Consider the following 21628-nt stretch of genomic DNA (forward strand, 5'->3'; position numbering starts at 1 on the left):
AAAGTTGCCTCTCAGGAAAGGGTAAGTAAAGGTTCCCAGGGACTGGATATTCACCAAGTCACAAAGTGTTTGACAAGATGTCCCTGGAAGAGGAGTATGTTAAATTAAGTGAAGAAATTGAAAAGCAGATGTTTGGTAGTACAGAAATTGAGCGTTGCTGAAAAATGAGACATGCTGTTGAAGCTTTGATAAGTGCAGATGAAAAGCTTCGACAGCACGTCTCTTTTCAGCAATATTCAAATTGGACAGTGTACAAAAATGACAAGTGACCAAGAAACAATCGGGAGTAGATTATTAAAAGTAGTGGAGGAGAAACAGGAAATCAAAAAGCAGAAAGAAAAATAATGCAGTAAAGAACAGTATTTAGAGAATCAAGGTTTGGATAAGGGCAGGGAAATTGAAACTTGTAGTGAAGTAGTGTACAGCCAGAAACAAAAGGTAGAAATGACTGAGAGAGATTTAAACAAGGTTTAAAAGTAGCAATCAAGAGTATGGATTCAGGATGGAGAAATGAGTCCCATGCCTTTCAGGGAGGGTAGAGCATCATTTGGCTCATGAGACAGTTTAAAGGGAAGAAAAATAAAATGTTAAAAGGACCCACAGCAAAAGTTAAAATGCTGTAAGAAAAGAATTGACAACTGGAATGTGTGTGAGGAAGTTTCTTAATTTGCAAGTGAAAAACTTTTTTTCAGTTTATCTGAGTCTGTGTGATTATGGAAGGTATAATTCTTTAGTTTGAATGTTTTTTTTGTATGTCTCAGCTTTACTGTGCACTGAACTAAAATCTGTTTAACCCTTTGTGGTCTGGTCCGAAATGTTTTAAGCTATTTGTTAATGTGTGTATACATTTGTACTATGATGAGATTTTAAACTGATTCAAACTCTTGGGCCTAGATTTACACTCTCAAGGTGACTGCGCAGAGTCTCAGATCAGAGGCGGCCACATGGGCTGCCGAGTGCCAAGCCAAGCTGGTTAAAAGGCTCATCTCAGTTCCATGGGACTTTCACAGTATCTTTACAGTGCAGAAGGAGGCCATTCAGCTCATCAAGTCTGCAATGACTCTGTAAAAGAGCATTCCACCTAGTCTCATTCCCCTACCTTATCCCCATAACCTTGCACATTCTCTCTTTTCAGGTATCAATCCAATTCCCTTTTGAAAACCTCGAGCAAACCTGCCTCCACCACCCCTTCAGGAAGTTCATTCCAGACTCCAACCACCCTCTGGGTGAAAAACCTTTTCCTCACATCACATTTACTCCTTTTGCCAATTATTTTGGATCTGTGCCCTCTATTTCTTGATGTTCTCTTGAGTTGGAACAGTTTCTCACTATTTACCCTGTCATTCCCCTCAGGATTTTGAATACCTCTATCAAGTCACCTCTCAGACTTCTTTTCTCCAAGGAAAACAGTCCCAACCTCTCCAATCTATCCTCATAGCTACAGTTCTTTAACCCTGGAATCATTCTTGTGAATCTCCTCTGTACTCTCTCCAATGCCTTCACATCCTTCCTCAAGTATGGCGCCCAGAACTGGGTGTAGTACTCCAGATGAAGCCTAGCTAATGTCTTATACAAATTCAACACAACCTTCTTACCCTTGTACTCAATGCCCCTATTAATAAAGCCTTAGATACTATATGCTTTATTAACTGCTCCCTCAGCATGCCCTGCCGTCTTCAATGATCTATGTACATATATACTGAGGTCCCTCTGTTCCTGCACCTCCTTTAGAGGCTCTCCCTTTGTTTTATACTTGCTCACCATATTTTTCCTGCCAAAATGAATCACCTCACACTTCTTTGCATTGAACTTCATCTGCCACTTGTCTGCTCAATCCACCAACATGTCTGTGTCCTTCTGAAGTTCAAGATTATCCCCATCATGGTTGACAACATTTCCAATCTTCATGTCATCTGCAAATTTTGAAATCATGCCCTGCACACCACAGTCTAGGTCATTAATATACACCAGGAAGAGCAAGGGTCCCAACACTGACCCCTGGGGAACTCCACTTCAAACGTTCTCCAATCTGAAAAACAACTATTTATCACCACTCTCTGTTTCCTATCACTCAGCCAATTTCTTATCCAAGTCCCTACTTTCCCTTTTATTCCATGAGCTAGAATTTTGCTCACAAGTCTATATCAAATGTCTTTTGAAAATCCATATACAAACTTTGTCCTAGTTGTTTTCTTAAACATTAGGCCCTTTAGCTCTCACCCCCATCCACTCCCATGCCTATACATGCCTTGTCATTCCAACCCATGCCCGGACCCACACCCATGGCTCCTTATAGCCCCAATGCCAACTTAGTGCAAACTCACGCCAAATTATGAACCCCTACCCATCTCCATGGCCCCTTTGTCAACTCATGCCAGCTTATGACCCTCCACCCATCTCCATGGATCCTTAATATCAATTCATGCCAACTTACGAATCCCCACACACCCCCGGCCCCTTATAGCCTCTATGCCAACTTGCTGCTAATTCATGCCAATACATGAACCCCCTTTTTCCAATACCAACTCAAGTCAACATATGCGCCCCATTCAACACCCTTTACACTTATACCCTCCGTGCCAAGTTACCCAGTATCTACCATAGCAGACCTTAGGAGCCATGCTGAGATGAAATAAAGTATAGTTCTGAATATCTATTACAGACTTCAACATATAATAAGGAATCTCATTCATGAAAACTTATTTAATACATTTAAATCCTTCAAGCACTCACACCCCTATAAAAACAAATATTTGTATTCATAACCTCATATCAAAGACAGCTAATCCTTCAATAACTTATTTGAGATGTCAATCAAACTGTAAACTTACAGCCACCCACTGTGATAATAACAGGTTGTGGAAGCAATCAAGCAATAAGAATGCTATAATGACAGCACTTAGCATTATGTCAATAAACAACTTTTAGGGCTGGATTTTACCGTTGGAAAGCGGGAGTGGGGCCCGCTCACCGATGCGTAAAATGACACTCAGTGACATCGGGCAGAACTCCTGACATCACTGCGCCCCATTTAAATTTTCAGAAAGGTGGGAGCACAGCAAAATCAGCTGCATGCCTGCCGACTTGTCAATGGCCAATTGAGGCCAATGACAGAGCAATTAAAGTAATTAATGGACCTGCCCATCTATCCTTAAGGTTGGTGGGCAGGCCAGGAGCCCCAGCGGGGAGTAGAAAAAACCTGAAACCTCATCTACTGGCAGGATGAGGTTTCATGTAGGGTTTTAAAAATTTTAATAAAGTTCTTTTGGAAATTATGAACATGTCCCAACTCATGTGACATTGTCACATGAGGGGACATGTAAGGGAAATTTTTTTTTTCTATTTTTAATATTTTTGAAAGTAGAAGTGATCTCCCTGAGGCAGCACTTAGCCTCAGAGAGTTGAGTGCACTCTTTCGTGTGCATGTGCGAAAGGGCGCACTCTCGATTTTAGGCATTCCCCCCCTGCCTGCACAGAAAGCGCATAGCGCTTCCCTGCACACGCCACACTGGGTGGGCCTTAATTAGCCTGACCACATAAAATGGCACCGCGCCTCCGATTGGGGGTGCCAGTTGGAAGCGTGCCCACCCATCAACTTCTCCTCCGATGGGGGAAACTTCTGCCATGAAATTGCAAGCACAGTTTTTTTATAACTCACAGATACAGGCAGGCTGGTCTTTTTTCATTTTTAAAGGATCGGGGATTAAAGTGACTTGACAGCTTGACAGTTCCACAAACCTTATCTGCCCATTATGACCATTTACACCTACTCTAAAAAATTGTTAATTCTCACACTGCAGGTTAAGGCTCTCGCTCCAGCAAAAGTGGGATCTGTTAGAACTTGACACTGATTTCAAATGGCCCAGATGAGTTCAGGTTTCCCCCATGTATGAGTCACGTCACGATCCACCCTCATTCCTCTAGTGGTGAAAATATGATCTTTTGGAAATGAGGGCGGAACCTCTGGATCTGGGTTGTCAGCGCCATTTTGCATACACCGCAAAGTCTCCAAGACTGCAAAAATCTAGGCCTTTTAATTTTCTTTTTCTGGAATTTGAGATCTGGGGATATTAAATTTAACACTTTATAACTCATTATAGGAATTCATGTTTCTATGGCACATAGAAAGATGAAAGTGTGAATTGACCATTGAGTGTCTATGTCAATTTAAGAATGTGCACATACCAAAATTGGGATTTAAAAAAAAACTGTTGAGCGAAGTTTTCTTGTGGATCTGTGGGAAGTCACTGAAAAGTTAATTGTGAGAATTGTAAGCATGGTCTAAAGGTGTGTGAAATGTTGTGTCTTAGTGTTCCCTTCACCTCTTTCCACTACATTGCTACATTTCTCCCAGACAAAAGTGTTAAGGATTTTGCAGAAGGTAGTATATTTGAGTAAGAATACGAACAGTCAGTTTGAAATTTTGAATCAGTACAGAATGGGATAATGCAGGTACCATCTGGAATTGGAAATTGGGTTAAGGAAACAGTAACTAATCTATAATGGAATAAAAGAAATGGAAATAATTCTATTTTCTCTTACTGTTAAAGGATTTCGAGATTTTAATCTCTTTGAACACCAGTATGCATGTGAATGCTTGAAGCTTGCAAGCTGAAGAAGCTCTGCTGTCTTTTTAAAGTAAAATGTTAAAAGTTTTGTTTAACCGTGAGGATTAACTTTTTCTTTAATTTCATTGCCTCCATTTCAAAAAAGCGCCTGAACAAAAGAACTGGAAATGACATCATTTTTATCTTTTCTTGGTTAAATCATATGTTTTGCATTTTGTGTTTAGTTAGTAAGCACTATCCTGAATTAATGTGCACTTATTAAAGTTAACTTGTGAAAAACTTGAATTTCATCAGGGCCAATATGTGGGAATTTTAATTTCAAATACAAAATTCACACATATAAGAATGGGTAGTTTTGAATTTTTTTTTAAATGTTTGATTGAAATTTGTGACATTTGAGGTGATTATGGTTGTTTAATTACCTGAGTTCTGCTAAAAATCTTGGATTGGAAATTTTTTTTCTAAAAGTTTGGGAATAATTGGAGCTGATTTTTAAGTTTCTAAGTTGGTTGATATTAATTAACCTATTGGGCTATGTGACAGAACCACAGGAGTGAATTTTACAGCCATCCACTAGTGTAATTGAAGGCGTTGGGGGGGGTTGGATTCATGTAGAATGAAGCGGGTGACCAGCCCAGCACCTTCTCACCTGTCCCCAGCCTATCATATCCCCCGTATTACAGGGGAGCGTGGGGAGGTGGTGGGTAAGGCATAAGTCAGCCCGCCTGCCCTTAGGTCTATTGATGCCCTAACGTGACCAATTAAGGACCTCGTTCTGCCTCCACTGCAATAGTATGTGCAGCTGGGGAAGGCAGAAGCAAGGCGGCCAGTCTGGCACGTTTCACTTCATGGGTAAAGGCGGGAAGGAAGTTGGAGTACCTCCTTGTGGGTCTCCCTGGTGCCAATCAGAGGCACCCCCTCCCAAAATGGTAACCCCTTCTCCTGCTTTGTACCTTATCCCCAGCTTCCAAAACCCGGCCTCACTTCACTGGAGCTTCTGAACCCTCCTCATCCAAAATGCCTGGACTTTCTTTAAAGTCCAGTATCCAAGTTCTTCCTTCCTGGAAATTGCATGCAGTCTGAATGGCTGGCAGCTCTTGAGGGTGGGAATTTCTGTACATTAGGGTTGGAAGTCCCACTTTTACCTCATTAAGGCCACACCCAGCGTATTATCACTGCGGGGCAGTCAGATTTAGAGTTGACATGGGGCTGACTGACTTTTTGACTATGGGGTATGGGCGAGTAACGCATTTCCCGTAAAATTCACCCCAGTGTTTATTTTGTTTTCCTTTTTAAGTAGGTGATGTTAAGGAATTGTGCTCAAAAGTGCAAGTGTTTGAACCACTGTATAAGGGACCATATAATATAGTGGAAAAAGCAAACTCAATGGTATATGTGTTACAACTCTGCAAGAAGGTAAAATGGTTCCGCATCAATCAAATGAAACTGTTCAAACACCAAAAGAAACAACATAGAATGGAAGGGATTGTTTGAGTATGATAAAATGGTGGACCTTGGAAGATGAGACCTACAGTCATACAGCCACAGCGACAGTCACAAAGGTCACCTGTATCAATCTCAGCCCCTCAAAAAAGAACAAGAAGTGGCAACCAGAAAGGAGAGAGCCCAGACGATGAGAGGTCATAAATGGGCTTGCTTGTAACTTCTGTAAATAATCAAGTTGCTGTTTAACCAATTGGATCTGCGCAACCTAAATAGTGTAATAGGGGACAATACAAAGCAAAGCTTTGTTTTATTTTTCAGAAAGAGAATGGAAAAAGAGGAAATGATGAAAAGTGCATCAGTGTTTCCCTTGGGAATCATGTGGTGTGAAAATGTATCCTTCAAGCTAGATTGGTGTTCCTCAACAATCACCTAGGGAAAACAGCCAAAGCTGAAAAATATTCTAAGGATCTGTATTTTTACATGTCCCTTTGACACTAATAACAGCTCTGAAAAGACGGCAACAATAATTTAGCTTTGTTAAAAGTGATAGAGTTAAAAGAAGGGAGATAAATTTGTGTAAAATGCAGCTTTGAATCACCCATGAATGGGAACAAGTACACAATATCTAAATTACGTAATGCCACAGATGTTACACTGCCCCAGGGCAGCAGATAGATGGGAACACCACCACCTGGAAGTTCCCCTCCAAGCCACTCACCATCCTGACTTGGAAATATATCACCGTTCCTTCACTTTCGCTGAGTCAAAATCCTGGAACTCCCTCCTTAACAGCACTGTGGGTGTACCTACACCACATGGATTGCAGCCGTTCAAGAAGGCAGCTCAGCACCACCTTCTCAAAGGCAATTAGAGATGGGCAATAAATGCAGGCCTAGCCAGCAACGCCCTTATCCCATGAACAAAAATAAAAAAATAAACTGGTGTTGGGTAAGAGGCAGGGGAGACCTCATTTGGTGGTCCCCTTTGCTTATCAAGGGCATCCCCCACAAAGTCATACCCCACCCTTTAACCCCACCCCACCACCCTCTCAACCCTTCCTCACCCTTCACTGTGGCCTACCACAGTCTGAAGTCCTGCCTCCATTAACCCCTCTTTTTTGGGGACTGCAGTTCCACTGCTCCAGCCTGACGCTGCTGGGACTAGAGAGCTGCCAGCCAATTGGATTGGCCGGCAACTCTCTAAGATGGGACTTCCTCCCCAGATTGGGGGCGGGAGTCTAACTCTTAGCCAATTGATGTCCTACTATGTGTTAAATGGCCATGAGGCAGCTGGTATTGGCAGGAATATATTCCCCGTTGACTTTTCGGGTGAAGGAACAGGAAGCCCCAACATCCAAAAAATTTGCCCTTGGAAAATACAGTGGCCACAACCCAAAGCCTGATAAGAAATAAGGGAGAGAAGGACTTTGATGATATAGTGACAGGAGTCAGGAAGACAGGAATGGTTTATAATAGATTAAATAGAATAACAATGAAAAGTGAACTAAGGAAAGCTAAGCAGCAAAGCAAAAGTATTTAACAGCAAAGCAATAATTTAGTAAAACAGCAACTATATGAGAACCTAATAATAACTCTCCAATTAACAAAACTTACTAATCCTATTTTAGATACCGTTAGGAAGGTGGATTAATTCATTGAAATGCAAGCACAGAGGTAGATCAGTATGACGTGTATGATATACAGGAGTTGGTTAGTGGAACAAATCTATCATAAATTAGAGGAGAGATATGTATCTGATTAGTTTAGCAATGAACATTTAACACAAGTTACAGATTATGAAATTTCATCCAGTGTGAGCCCATGCAAATTGAGAAGCTTGATTAAGGCGTAACTAGTGTATCACAAATACAATAGCCCTGGAAATGATATAGTGTTAGCAATTGCTTTGAAATTCCCCCTCATAACTCCAAACCACCGGGGATATCCCGTGTTTAGAGTTGAAAACATCTGATATGTATTGCATGGGACACAAATAATGACAGAACACCAAGACCATGCTGCTTATGTAGCCCATAATGCCTCCACAAGTGGAGCAGATCGGTGGATTCCCACAGACTTGGGAAGCAAAAGAGACAATAATTTGTCCCTATATATTATACAACAATGAAGGATCCACATGCAGATTATCAGGGAAGAGGGCAAATTGTACCATGCAATCTACGTCCGGAAGACATGAGCCTGATGCGCATGTTGTGCACACAATCGACTGGCCCGGAAGCAGATGTGATATCTATTTCCACCCATGATCGCAACCCAAACACGATTTTATGCTGGCTGGCCAGTTAAGGGCCGGCCAGTGTGAAATGCGTGCTGACAGTGGCTCAGTCCTGCCGGCGGGTGTAGGAACGTGGTGACCACCGAGTCCAATGGGACCCAGAGAGGGGTTTGAAACAGCACAGACAGCTCCCTGAAAGCTGCAAGGAATTGTTGAGGAGCCTCAAGGGGCTGTCCACACGAGATTTGAAGCTTTTTTTTAGTTGGCAGGAGTTATGGCCTCAGCAGCCGCTGGGCATGCCAGGCGGGAGGGCAATGCTGGTGGGCACTCAGCCCTCCTCTTCTCTGGTGACTGCCTGCGTGCTCTTATGGAGGCAGTGCGTGCCCAGCATGAGATCTTTATGCTGCGGGATGGCAAGAGGAGGCCACCCCCCCAGACGAAGAAGGCCTGGATGGAGGTGGCTGCCCAGGTGAGCAGGCATGACATTGTGTGCTGCTCATGGATCCAGTGCCAGAAAAGGTTCAATGAATTTCTGCATTCCGCAAGGGTGAGTACTGATTTTGCATGTCTTGGGAGGGTGGCCATTCTTCATGGCGTTCAGGGCAGTGAGATGAGGAGTGCCAAATGGCATATATCCCTCTGCCCACCAAGGCTGGAAGATGTGCCTGCTTGCTTTGGGTGTGTACAAGAGTGAGGTGTATCAAAGTGACGGGCACCTCAACCTGGGGTTGCGGGTGGGGTGATGGTGGGGGTTGCAAGGCTGTAACGGTGTGGTAGGTTGAGGATGGACTAATGAAAGCACTTTTGTCCATACAGTAGAAAAGAAGCCATAATGCACTGGAGCGTGCACAAACAGGTCATCTGGTGGCCAACCTCCTTTCAAAGTTTGAGATCGATGCCCTCAACATAGAATGCCAGTGTGGAGTAAGGTCCATAGGTCATGGAGACGGAGGAAGTTAAGAGTCCCTTGGACAGATGAGAGACTAGGGGACTATGTAAGAGCTGTAAGATCATGGCATCTCTAATGAGAAGGTCAAATCATGAGTCCCCATTACTCGTCCAATCACAATACCTCATTGAGAAAGTTGTCCATTGTGACATGCAACTGTCAGGCATGCACAGTCACATTGTTATGATGTTATCAACTGACGTATTCTCTTCCACCTTCAAATGCGCCACCCTCACGATCCCTGAGAGACCCCGAGGAACCTCCCTTGACACCCAAGAAGGAGCCACGGACAGATGTCACATCCTCTCTCCGAACTAAGCACCAGCGCAGACACAGGCACATCAATAGGCAATAGCGCGTCGGTTCAGATGGTAATGCACAATGGTGAGGGGACATCACACTCGTGTGAGGAGCTGGCGGAGGCAGTTGGAAGACCACTTGAGACCAGAGTCATGCTGTGTCTGAGGCAGATGATGAGCCTCTGAAGTCATCCATCTGGTGGCAGATGCTGGATGTCCAGCGTGGAGATCCCTGAGGATCTGCATGCCATGGTCTCTGTCTTGGAGGATTCCATGTGGAACATGAGCACTGCATTGACCCTGAGCTCCGAGCACACAGCCTCCTCCATAGAAAGGCAGCTCCAGGAACTAAATCAGACATTTCTGGGGTTGTGCTTGGACCTGCAAGCCCACACACTGGCAGTGAACTCAGCAGGTCACTGCCAGTGTGGGAGATGGATGAACTACCTGGTCACTCTGCTAGGTGCCTGTCCATCAATGGTGAACAGGGAGGTTCAAAACATCTGCGGGCTCCTCCCAGGGCAGTCCAGACGAAGGTAGCGGCTCCTCTGTTCCTCTGCCAGTGCCTGTCACATCTGATGAGGCCGCAACAACTGAAGAGTGCCTAGCCATAGCACAGGACACTCCCTCCACAAAGTGCCTACATGGCCTCTGCTGGCCAGAGGATGTCCGTCAAAGTCATCAAGGCTGACAGGACATATCATTCAGCAGGCTGCCTCCAATGCCACTGCCAGTAAAGTGGGCACCAATACACAGTGCTTGTAAGTGGGAGTTTAAGGCACTGTAAACACAAGAGGGCTTGTCACAGGTGATATTACTTTAGTTGAACTGGGTTCTATGTTCAAATTGTGTTAAAGGGACCACCATATAAAGATTTTATTATGTCTCATGGTCTGAACGTGATTCATGTTTCTTATTGGTGTTGGGCATGGGAGTGGCTTATGATAAACAGGAAGGGCTGCAAACTTTATTTCAGAGGCAGTTAGTTGACGTAGGGGTCCCAGGATGGCCTCATCAGTAACGTTCAACAAGGAGGCACCACCCTTACCCTCACTTTCAAGCCATGCCTTGGATGCTTAGTTGAATGAACGGAGAATCAAGGCTTCCCTGCTTCCCAAAAGGTTCCTCACTTCTGCAGCCACATCCTCATCCTGGGTCTCCTCTGGATACTCATCAGACCCATCAGTTGAGTCATTCTCTGTGGCCTTTAGAGCTTCCTCGCTGTTTTCATCCTCCATTGGGTCCCCCCTTGATGGAGCCAGATTATGCAGTGTGCAGCACACAACGACAATAAGCGAGACATGCTCAGAAGTGCTTCTCCTGATCGGTCCAGGCAGCAGAACCTCATCTTGAGCAGGCCAATAGTCCTCTCAATTACCATCCTGGTAGAGCCATGACTTCTATTGTACCTGTCCTCCACTTCTGTCCTTGGGTGTCTGAGTGGCGTCATGAGTCACCTTTTCAGGAGATAGCCTTTGTCACCCAGGAGCCAACCATCCAACTGAGCTGGAGCGATCAAGAGCCTTGGCACCTGAGAGTGCTGCAGCTGCCAGGGTGCCTGGAGCAGACCTACAAAATCTGTGTCTTGTGGTCGCAAACAATCTGGATGTTCATGGAGACGAAGCCCTTTCTGTTGATGAAGCTACCCAGCTCACCTACTGGCGCCTTTATGGCCACACGCGTGCAGTCTGGCACCCTGGATGCAGGGGAATCCAGCAATTGCAGCGAAACCTTTGGCTGGCTTTGTCAGTCTGGAAATAAATGAAATCCATGACTCATCTGAACAGAGCACCAGTGACCAGCTTGACGCAGATGTGGGCAACAGATTGGGAAACATCACAAAGACTCCCACTGACCCTTGGAAAGAATCGGAGACAAAAATGTTCAGAGACACTGTAACCTTAAGAGCATTGGGTGACCACCTACATGGTTTGAGGCAATCTCTGAGCCAATCATCTGGCATATGGAGGTCACAGTCTCCCGAGAGAGACAGAGCCTCCTTTGGCACTGGACCTCAGACAATTCCCGGTAGCTGGATCACTGCCTGTAAACTTTGGCTGCAGGATAATGGCATCTTCTGCGGGCCCTTCTGCTTTGCACTTCCTGTTGGCCCTGGACTTCCTCTGGCTGGTCCCTGCAGCGGAGTAAACAATCCCCATTTGCTGAAATACAGATGGCACAGGATAGTGCACTGAAGGGTGTGCTCAGCAGAAAGCCTCTAAGAAATCTTGTAAGCCAAGGAGTCCTCCAGAAAACACAGCAAATGCAATGAACTGTTTGAAAACCACCTCCAACCAACCCTTCCCTAAACTCCTACCTACTCAAACAACCACAGCTCTGGTTGACTTTTATCCCTCCCTGGATTGAGTTTCAATTAAAAAGGGGATGGTCGCCTAGCCAAGTGGCCAGTGCATTGACTGCTAAATCACATGGGTCACATAAAATTGCTGATTTAGTGGGCTTAATTGCCCCTTTAATTGTCAGTTGGTGCTTGCAACTCCCGTGTGCGCCCGCCGACCATAATATCCACAATAGTGCGATGACATCAGTATGCCCACCCAATGTCTTCTCGCGTGATTTCACGTAAGTTTGGATCTGCCGTGCACCCACTTGGAGAACATAAAATTCTGGCCCTGGAATTGTTAACACTGTTTATAGAGGGAGTAGAGTGTATTGTGTAACCGCAACTGTAAAATCCTTTATTTATGGAAATAATTTGATATGCCCAGTCATACAACTAATCTTTCATATCAAGCCTGCACAAGTGGTGTCAATAGGACATAAGATCCTACAGCCTTTACGCCTAGCAGGGGTGTAGTGCTGCCAGAGCGCACCCGGCACCTCATACTTAAAGGTTTTAATACTCACCGTTTGATTACATCCGAGGGCCGAGGCTACTGATTCTTAACTTCGGAATCTGCACCTGACCCCCATTCATGGCACACCTCAAGTCCTTCCAACAGGTCACCACCCAATATGCAGACATTGCAGATTTCCTCCTGGTCTACATTGAGGAAGCCCATCCTCTGATGGCTGGGTCAACACCGATGCCCCTTATGATATCCCAAGGCATCATTCTCTGGAAGACCAACTGAAAGCAGCTAGTCTGATAAACAAGGAGAACCTTAGCTGCCTAGTGGTCACCGACACCATGGACAATTCTTCCAACGGTGCCTATGGTGCTTACTTTGAAAGGCTGTATGCCAAAGAATCAGAAAGTGGTGTATCACAGAGGGAGGGGACCAGAGGGATACAAGATCTTGGACCTCGGACTGTGGGCGGAATCATCCAGTCCTATTTGTGGTGGATATCATGGCAGGTGGAGCGTGGGCAATTCAACGTAAGGGGCAGAAATTGGTTTCATGCAGGCGTGAAACCTCAGCGGGATCATCCAGTGGTGTCCGCCTGGAACGCGAATCCTGCTGGAGGCCAGTGTGAACCAGATTTGCATCCCGCTAATAGGATGCAAAGTAAGGCCCAAACAGAATTGTACCCCACACCCGATTTACCATCATGCTGGTGGGGAAAACGCGCCGGCCCAACAACACATGCAAGTCGGGACTCACCGTTAGGGCCTTGCTCAAATCGTGGACATCCAAGGAGAAGAAGATGTCAGAGCTCTATAGCCAAGGGACCCTGGAGGGACATGTGCATCTCATGCTGGGTGGATCCTCATGGACATGGCTCCACCGTGAAGCAGCTCTCAGAGGTGGGAGGTCTCCGTTGATGCCTCGGGTCTACTTGAGAACATTGCAGTCTTGGTAATGGGCTGCTAGGGACGATCAGCCAAGGATTGGGGGAAGAAGGTGTACTGGGGGCAGGGTGGGAGAGGAAGGTCTAGGTCTGAGTGAGAGAGAAAGGTGTGCCGGGGGAATGAGGTTGAGAGAGGGGGAACAAAGGTGTCAGTGGGGTGACATGGCGGGGGAGATAAGAGGGGAGTACGGGGGCAAAGGTGTAATGGAGAGAATGCTGCAACTGCGGAGATAGTTGTGAGGGGGGGAGGAAGTGTGGAAGGGGGAAGATGTTATGGGGAGGAGGGAGTGTGGAGAGGGGAAGTAAGGGTGGAGGAAGGCTTGAGGGTGGAGGAGGGAATAAGGGTGGAGGAGGGAATAAGCGGGAGGATGTCCAGATGAACGTGCAAGGGAGGGGTCTGTAGAGTCAATGACTGCCTCCTGGGCAGCCAACTGAGGCTGGGTGTGGTAGCAGGGAATGGTGAGAATGAAAGGAGGCAGAGGGAGCTGGTAGCGTGGGAGGGTTAGGGTGCATCAGTAATGGTAGAAGGGACAGCGAGGGTGATTGGTGGGGACTTGGAGACAGACACGGACCCTGGGGGTGGGAAGGAGAAGGTCAGGGAGCTTAATGTGGATGGGGATGGGATTCTCAGGAAGCTAGGGATGTGCACGTTCACCTGAACATCCTGGTACTTCAAGGGTTCGGGTTGGTAGGTGAAGGTGGGGAGATTGATGGTGATGCCAGGGATCGACAGTGATGGGGGAAAGGACATGGTTGACTCGGGGTGGGGAAAGGACGGGGGAGCTGACAATATACTTGACCACGACCATGATTGTCAAAATTGAAAGTGAGCAGAGCCTTGTGTTGGATAGGCACAGGTGCTGCATGAGAGTGTGATCAGCGGGTGGGCGGAGATGCAGGTCATCTCAGATGGACAACTGAAAGAAAATGCCAGCAGGCAGCATTGAAAATGCTCGGGGCAGTGAGGTGAGTGCGATAGATGAAAGCTCCACATTCGTGAGAAAGCGCTTGCATGAGGCTCCAAAAAGCCCTTCCACATACACACTTCTTCCAGAATTACTCATGGTCTGGCTGCATGCAGCTGAACTGCTAGTTACTAGGGACGGAGGAGGGATGCATTAGGAGGACTCGCGAAGCCTGCAAATGAAGCTGAAAGACAACATTACACATCATTCAGCAAAAGTGAATATATTTTCAGATTATAAAGTGACAAAATGTGTTCACCCATGCAACCAATTATAATCAGAATTTCTTAACTTCTCTAGGCCTACCACTTCTTCTAGGTACTGCCCTGATATCTGCAGGAGGGGTTCTAGGCCTACCACTTCTTCTAGGTGCTGCCCTGACATCTGCAGGAGGGGTGGAGACAGCCTGTGCAATAGTTGGCCCTGTTGCCTCTGATGACTTTGGCATGTGTCCTCTGGAGAGCCAAGGCCTTGGGGGCTCCAGTTTACTTTGGCTGTCCTCCTGTTGGCCAGCTTCTCCTTCTTTGGTGACAGAGGACGAGGTTGAGGGGGCCACAGGCAAAGGGGACTCAGGGGGAGTGGTCAGCCTCTGAGATTCCTGAGTGGAATACCCAGGGATGTGTAGCTGCTGCTCCTCCTCCCTTTGGGTGCCCAAGGGCCCTAGCCTGACTCCTTGAGGCAAAGGAGCATCTGGAGGGATGTTGAGGTGCCCTATTTCCCTTCGCGTTGCCACTGCAGGAACTCATCCATGGCTATTGCAATGCAGTTCGGGTCTGCTTGTATCTCTGCATTCTGCTGGACCAGAGTCTCCATGGTATCCACCATCCATCGCATGGAGACCTCCATATGCGCATATGTGGGCACCACTTCATCAAAGAGCAGGTGGATGCACTGCCTCTGACTCACATGCCACTCTGCTGAGGGCTTCCAACAGCTCTGTGATGTTCCCCCGTCTTCTGCTGACTCTCCACAATGAGTTGGAAGACTGAATCCAGAGACTTGTCATCTGACTCGGACCTCATGGATGCCTCTTCCCCAGCAGTTCTCTGAGTGCTATGGAGCTCAGCTGAACCTGCCTCCTCAAGCTGCGGACACATGGCCATGTGGTGACTGCCAAATTGTGAACCTGAACTTGCTCTATATCCAAGTCCCACTGAGATGTGTGTCTCTGCGCTGGTGGAGGGTGTGGTGGAGGGTGTGGGGAAGCGCTGTGACGGGTCTTCAGGCTGCTTATTTCTAGCTCTTCAATGGAGGAGGTGTCCTCTTGGCTGGAGGTGAGGACCTGGGTGGAGCTGAGGGACTAGCTGGCTGAGAGTGTCGGTCGCTTGGCAGAGCTTACTATGAACCAAAGTAGAGATAATTAGTGCATGGCAGCAGAGTCAAAAGCAGAAGAGAGAGCACTCAGCTGCATTGAGAGACAGATTATGTGGTTCAGGATCATCACATAGGTGTTCTCCACTGACCTCACTGTCATCGGAGGCACGGTCCACTTCCTCATCAGTCAGCATGCTGGCACACTCCTCAAAGTGAGTGGGGGCCTAATGTCAGCCGCTCCACCTCCAATCTGCTGTTGTGAGTCAGCTTCTCCTGCATGAGAACAGATGAGGGTGTGAGTAGGATGCATGGCACTGCATGGAATGTTTCTGAGGAACAACTATCCATGTTGTATTATATAGTCAAGTTCTGATTACCCTTTAAGCAATCTCTAAGAGAATGTCACATTTAGATTTGAATTTCCATCACCTCCATACAAATCCCATTTGCCAAAAATGTTTAAGCAGCCATATTCATCACTCATTTCAAAACTCTAAATGATATTGATCAAAACCGTGCATTTTAAAATATAAAAACAAACTTTCAAAAATGTGTTAGTGAACTTGTTGTGTGCACTTAAAATCAGATAACAGGAAGGTGTTGCGGATTTAGCACCAATCTTTTTCACTTCAGCTGTTGTAATAATTTGAGTCGGATGTCTCCTTGTTCTAGGTGTGAAATGGTCACAGACAGAAAACATTTCATTTCGGAAAGAGAAGCCATTTACAAATGGTACACTTTGTTCATCCCATGCTGTGACTGGAAGTGTACCAATTGATAGCTTAATTTGGTGTTGTACAATGTATAGTACAGATGTTTAATTAATTGTCTGAAGAGTGATGCTAATATGTACATACTGACCCTGTTTATGTTCCACACAAGAGTTCCCCCACCCTTCTTGATCACACTATCAGGGTAACCTTCAGCTTCTTTCTTCTTTATGTGTTTATCAAGTTTCTTGAATGTACCGATACCAGAATCATAGAGTGGTTACAGCACAGATGGAGGCCATTCAGCCTCTTGTCTTTGTGTCAGTTCTGTGCAACAGCAACTCAGCTAGTCCTATTCCTCCAACTTTTCCCCATAGCCCTGTAAAATCTTTTCTGTCCAGATAGTTATCCAGTTTCCTTTTGAAAACCACAATTGAACCTTTCTGCACCACATGCCCAAGAAGTGCATTCCAGATCCAAACCACTTGTTGCATAAAGAAGTGTTTCCTCATGCAGCCTCTGGTTCTTTTGTTAATCACTTTAGGGTTCTCGACCTTCTGCCAATGGGAACAGATTCTCCTCATTTACTCTATCCAGACCCCTCATGATTTTGAACACATCTAACAAATCTCCTTTCAACCTTCTCTTCTCCAAGGAGAACAACCGCAGTTTCGCCAGCCTATCCACATAACTGAAATCTCCCTCATCCTCGGAGCCATTCTCATAAATCTCTTCTGCATCCTTTCTAAAACCTTCACACCCTTCCCATTGAGGCTGAACTAGTGTTTTATGAAGGTTCACAACTTACTTGCTTTTGTACTCTATGCCCCTATTTATAAAATCCAGGATTCAGTATAATTTATTGACCGCTTTCTCAACCTGCCCTGCCACTTTCAATGATTTATGCACACATGCACCCAGTTCCTTCTGCTCCTTCATCTACTTTAGAATTGTACCCTTTATTTTACGTCACCTCTCCTCATTCTTCTGACCAAAATGTATCACTTCACACTTCTCTACATTAAATTTTATCTGCCAAGTGTCTGCCCATTCCACCAGCCTGTCTATATCTTCTTAAAGTCTATCATCATCCTTCTCACATTTCACAATAATTCCAAGTCTTGCATCACCTTCAAGTTTTGAAATTGTGTCCTGTAAACCCAGGTCATAGAGTCATAGAGTTATACAGCACAGAAACAGGCCCTTCGGCCCATCGTGTCCATGCAGGCCATCAAGCACCTATCTATTCTAATCCCGTTTTCCAGCACTTGGCCCGTAGCTTAGGTCTAGGTTATTAATATAAATCAAGAAATCAAGAAAAGTATTGGTCCCTCTATATACCATCCCCCAGTCAGAAGTCAAGTTTTCTGTAATTCATGTTTTCAATAGATTTGAATTAAATAATTAAACTTTTGCATAATGAAATTCTGACTATACTAAAGACTAATGATTCAAAATACCACGTGTCAAAATAAAATGCCTATCAACACTAATATTTTTCACTTAAAAAGCATATTTTTTCTGATGTTTGGGGACTCAAATGATTAATACATAGGAAACAATGCATGTTTAGAAATTATATTGCTAACACATTTTCTTAGAGCTCCTGCACCTCAAAATTTGGCACAACTCCACTGACCTAGGAAAGGAAATTCGTATCAAGGTTTCAGACCCATTTTCTCATTTGAACATGGAAGAATTTGTTAGTAAATTCAGCTATGATCTAAAGCTACATGAACCAGAAGTTTGGGCTAAAGTAACTGAATGATCTTGATGTAAACCAGCATATATTGTGGGAATGAAAAACAAAGACCAAGTGATGTAGAGAAAGATATACAGAACATTAAATTTATCCCATGGTGGGAACAATTGTGGAACTGGGAACTACAGTTGAGATAAACGCTTGGATAAGAATCATCTCTCATGTGTTGGTCATATGGTCTATGCCTGGCGATAGTGGAGAAAAGACAGCGAAAGAAGAAGAGATAGCAAAAGTTAAAGCATGAGTTCTTGGCTCAGCAAAAACAGGAGAAGTTAGTGTAAAGTGACTGATCATCTGTGGAGTCAAAATATCAGTCAACAGGGGGTCAAGTCCTGTAGCCAGTCCTTCAGCAAGAACACATTCAACTTAAAAGGGAGCCAACATTTAATGTTCAAGTGGTGGTATTAAAAACAAAAAGGCCATTTGTAATAGGCAGTTGTCCGAAATTGGCCAAGTTTCACCTCTCAGCATTCCATGGGACTTTGAAACAGACTTAAAATAAATCTTGAAATGCAACACAGACACAATGAAGAAACTTCTTGAATACACTAGTCAATAGATGGCAAAGGCAATCAGACTACACAATGATATGCATCTATCCAAGAGTTAAATGATTTGAACTCCTGTAGCCCAACTGTAGTATTATAAATAATACTCATGACTTACCGAGCTGTGGGGGTTCCTGTATATCTTTGTGAACACCCATATTCCTTGGAAAATGCTAATCCCAAAAGCTGTTTCATTAGAGCAAAACTTACTCACCAACCTGATGATACTTTTAAGCTAGAATCTTCCCCATCAAAACCCTTATGTTAATGGACTAATGGACACTTATGTGAATGGACTATTCATGAACCCAGGATGTGGGATTGTTGCAAGATGTAAGAAGGTGCAATCAAGAAGCGGTTTGTGTCAATTATTATCATGGGTGTGATTTTAGCAATATAAGAAACCTGTGCAGAGTAACAGGGGCAACAACTTTCATCTACACAGATGTGGACATACTCTTCTGATCGACAGGATGGAAGCAGTTCAGAAGTTCTGGGAACAGCATTTATAAGTATTGATTTAACTTTAAGAGAGCAGGGTACTGATGTAAGTTATCAGTGCATCAATTAACTGTTAAAAGAATACTGAAGTGTGTGGAGTTGTGAGCCTTGACCATTTTCTCCACCCATATGGGTTCAAGTCAGATTTTAAGGTTAAAAATATAAGAGGGGAAATGTGGACTCACCTACCTACAGTCCCCACTATTGATTTGAGAAAATAATCTAAGATAATACTTCATCATAGTACTTAGAGAATGCCCCATTCTTATAGATGTCGTACTTTGGATGCGATATTAAACTGAGTTTGTATGTGCCTGTACAGGTGGAAGCAGAAGATCCTTTGGTGCTATTTGAAGAGTATATGCTAGTTTTTTAATGTCCTTGTAATAGTTATCCTTCAACATAATTGATTAATTGTCACATCTCATTTTCTATTTTTGGGACTTTGCTATGTGTTGTTTTATTAAATAGTAATAGAATTGACTTATTATAGTTTTTAATTCCTAATACAAATGCTATTTCATTCTATCCTAGTTTCACAATAATTAGGTTCCATTTTTGGAAGTTCTAGGTCCCTTTCAAAACCAATGTGTATGCGCATTGAATGCTTCAAGAAAAAAGCCAATTGACCAAGGCATTATGATGCACAGAAGAACATATTTTGAACTCCAGAGAAGATTCATGATGCAGAATATATTATGATGACAGCATAATGATCTTTATTTTGCAAGTCTCCTAGTTTTAAAAACAATCTATAGGTTATTGGATTGTTTTACAAGGTCAGGGTTTGAAAGGTGACTTAGTGTGTGTTTGTTTTTCTTTTGTTAAGTTTTGCTCCAGAAACAATAATGGATACAATTCACATCATAACTCTATAATTGTATCGCCATTTTAAAACAGGTTTCAAAATGGTGACTCATCAGAATGAAATCTATTTATGCTAAAATATTATTTTATAGCCTCAGCATTATTTTTAAAAAAATTATCAAAGCATTTATACAAACAATGGAAGGTTGAATACTTAAGGTTTTTATGATAAATGGTGTGCCATTCCATTTGGTTTAATGGTGACCAAATCAGAACACTAGTTTGTTTACTTCAAAATCCATTCAAACTGAAGAGCTTTCCAGAATCATAAATGGACAACAGTTAAATTTTTGAAAATTACATGCTTTCTTTTTGCACTGGCCATCAGTAATTATCAGTGTGTCATAATTTTACTAGTACAGCAGCTTGTCCTCCATTACAAGATTGAGGATAGGCATCAGGATCATGTTGAGCACAATGACTGAAAATATCCCCAGAATTGCTCTTTCTCACCCTTATAACTTCACCAGAATGGGACAGTAGCATAATGACAATGTTATTGGATGAGTATTCCAGAGGCCTGTACTATTCTCCACACACATGAGTTCAAATCACACTGACAGCTGGGGAATTTAAATTCAATTAATTAAATAAACCTAGAATTAAAAAGCTAGTCATAGTATTGACAACCATGGAAACTGCCATAAAAATCCAAATGATTCACAAATATCCTTCAGGGAAAGAAATTTGCTGATTTTACTTGGTCTGGCCTACATGTGACCCCAAACCCACAAAAGTGACTCCTATCTGACCTCTGAGAAACCTAGCAAATCACTCGGTTGTATCAAATTTTCTACAAACAAAGTCACCCAGCATCAACCTAAGCACTCAAACTAGCCCAGTTGACCCTGCAAAGCCCTCCTCACTAACATTTGGGTGCTTGTGTTAAAATTGAGAGAGCTGTCCCAGAGAAGAGTCAAGCAACAGCTTGACATTGTCATACTCATTGAATCATACCTGGCAGTGAACATCCCAGACTCCACCAACCCAATCCCAATTCCTGTCCTGCCAGCGTCAGTGGCACAGTGGTATACTGTCAGGTGGGAGTGACTCTGCAAATCCTTAACATTAACTTTGGACTCATCAGTCAACATGGACAAGGAAACCTCCTGCTGGTTACCACCTTTTGCCCTCTCTCAGCTGATGAGTCATTGCTACTCAATGTTGAACACCACTTGGAACAAGCACTGAGTGTTGCAAGGATGCAGAACGTACTCTGGTGAGGGACTTCAGTGTCTGTCACTAGAGTGGCTAAGTAACTTCACTACTAACTAACTGACCCGAGTCTTGAAGGACATACCTGCCAGACTGGGCCTGCGGCAGATCATGAGAGAACTAACAAGAGGGAAAAACCTGCTTTTCAATAACAATTATATTGTGTATAGTTCCATTCAGAATTATGCAATAATTAAGCATTCTAACCCACAACAATCCTGAATTGCATCCAGGGTTAGGCTGACAAGTGGCAGGTGGCATTCATGTCACATAAATGACCATCGCGCCACACGTCAGGCAATGATCATCTGCAACAATTACATTTAGTAGCATTGCTATCTTTGAATCCCCCATTATCAACAACCATTGATTAAAAGCAACCATTGATTAAAAGTTAAACTAGAACAGCCATATAAATAGTATAGCTACAAGAGCAGGTCAGGGACTGTGAATTCTGCAATGAGTAACTCACCTCCCAGTCCTCCAAAGTCTGTCC

Source organism: Carcharodon carcharias, chromosome 1 (genome assembly GCF_017639515.1).
Source record: "Carcharodon carcharias isolate sCarCar2 chromosome 1, sCarCar2.pri, whole genome shotgun sequence".
In the NCBI taxonomy this organism is placed as follows: domain Eukaryota; kingdom Metazoa; phylum Chordata; class Chondrichthyes; order Lamniformes; family Lamnidae; genus Carcharodon; species Carcharodon carcharias.